We start from the raw sequence: 2,339 nt of genomic DNA, 5'->3' as shown, positions 1-2,339 counted from the left end.
GCTCCCAAAAAAAAAAAAACTCCATTAATCTCAATCTCAAAGTTCTGCTAATTACAATGAAAGCAATAACTATTTATACCCAAACCCTAAAATAATTAAAAAGGAAATAAAATATTAAAAACCTAATTTAAGAAAGTAAAACACGTCACCTAATATAGCAAAAATATCAAAAGAAAAGTATTCTAGTCAAAGTTGGAAATTCGCGTGACATTGGAAGATTATGGTCTCAAATTGTCTTATGCGACCGCATTGAAGAATAGGCTGCGGTCGCATGGTTATCCTGATATCTGCCGCCCAAAGTCCTGCCTCTTCGGTTGCGACCGCATGGAGTTCATGAGGTGGGGTCGCATGGCTTCCGAAATCTGGCCCATTTTTAATTGACTTGGCAGAAGTCAATCCCAATCGTTTCACCCATTAATCCCAACACGAATCTATACCATTGGCTCATTAACTTCATCTCCTTGGACTTTTTCACTCAAACATGTAAATTGCAAGGCTCGTTGGCTGGAATTAAATTCAAACTTTGCACTTGGTTTTCTTCCAACAATCGCCAATTCTTCAGTTGTTTTTGGCGCACCCCAGATCACATCAGAACATGTCTACTTTCTGGGATTGGCAAAGTCCTTGCCTGAATCATCAACTCCACAACTATCTAAACTTGAATTTAAGGACGCCATTTTTCAATGAAAAGAGAAGCTGTCAATGGAAACTGGGGAACAAGGAAAAAATCAGAAAGAAAAATAGAAGCAGCCGCAACACACAGAACAGAGAAGGAATGGAATTCGTCTTTGATATTTGAGAATTTCTTCCCTTTCAAGTTTAAACTTTTAGACGAAATGTTTCACCATAATATGTGAATATTTGAATACCCTTTTACCCTATATACTGCTTGTAGATTCCAGAATTCATCTATTCAGAAAACCATATTGACGCAAAATTTTGAAGCACATTATATTTATCTCCCTTTCATGTACTTTGAAATAATACATGGAGAACAAACAATTGATTTATATTGTTAGGGAAAAATGCGGTGCAAATTTATCACTGAAGCCCATAAACTAACAATGCCCCAACTCCACCAATACCAGCTACAAGCCCAATGATGACTCCAATAGGAGGCAATCCTCCACCTATAGCTTTTCCTGTGTTAACATCATATCGCGCAAACCTCTTCTTTGGCGCTCTACACTGTGGGCAGGTGTAATCTTCCGGCTGCATCGTAAGATAAGTCACAAGAATTTTATTAGAGCTTAATTGACTGCTATAATACGATTTTGACAGTCATTTATGAGTAAGCATCATACTAGGTACGTACTTGTTTATTACACTCAGTAAAATTCAGAAGAAAGGAGAAAAGAAGGCTTGCCTGTTCATCAAAAGGTTTTGGCAAGGTGTATATGAATCCACAATCAATGCATATATGAGTTGCTCGAGCCTGAAAATAATTGAACCCATTTACTCACTGAGATAAACAGAAAATACATGTAAGAAAAAGCTTATGATGCTGCAGCAAGCCTTGCCTTTTGAGATTCGGTTAATTTCCGACCAAAGCGTGGAGGAGCTGGACGTTTTGGTAGTCTTTTGACATCAACCTCGGCACCTCTGTATGGAAAGATTATTTAAAGATTATCAGTCATAAAGTGTTGCCAATTTTATATGCCTCAGCACATCACGCCCAAGTAAGATTTTGTTCTTAGTACTCCATATGAGTATAGTTGAAGCGGCATAAAGGTGGCGTTATACTGAATTATATAGCTAAATGTTATAGATACATCCCTTTATGATCATAGCCTTGTACAAATTTAGCTTTGATCATCCAGCAGGAAAGAAAAAGTTGCAAATTCTCATCACAATATAAACATTGGAAGACTTGGAATGATTTCAGCAGCATTCAGCTACATCTTGAATATATACAGTAGAAGAAACTTTGATGTTTGTAGTTTGCTATACATTTGGACTATTCACTAAAAGGTCAGTTAAATTTTCGTAAAAAAAAAAAAGAAAGAAAGAAAGAAAAAAAATTCCTCGCTAAGAATTAAATAGAGCCAACTAACATATTTCAGAGATCATCCAGTTAAGAGTGAATAAATAGCATTGTAACTTCTAGTGGCTTCAAATACAATGAATAGGGACAAGTGAGATGTTCAAGCCTAGCATAAGAAGAATTTACTTTACGCAATCTCAAAAGATAAGATGTGAATAAAACAAAGGGAAGTGTCTAAGTATGACTATTCAGGAGTAAACCACAAGAAATCAATAATTTTTATTATGTGTGTATTTTTAGATTTTGGTCTCGCTCAAAGTGAAAGATATCACGAGAATTGTTTAAGAATTGCTTT

This window comes from Olea europaea, unplaced genomic scaffold (genome assembly GCF_002742605.1).
Source record: "Olea europaea var. sylvestris unplaced genomic scaffold, O_europaea_v1 scaffold3327, whole genome shotgun sequence".
Lineage (NCBI taxonomy): Eukaryota > Viridiplantae > Streptophyta > Magnoliopsida > Lamiales > Oleaceae > Olea > Olea europaea.
Note: the sequence above shows the minus strand (reverse complement) of the source record.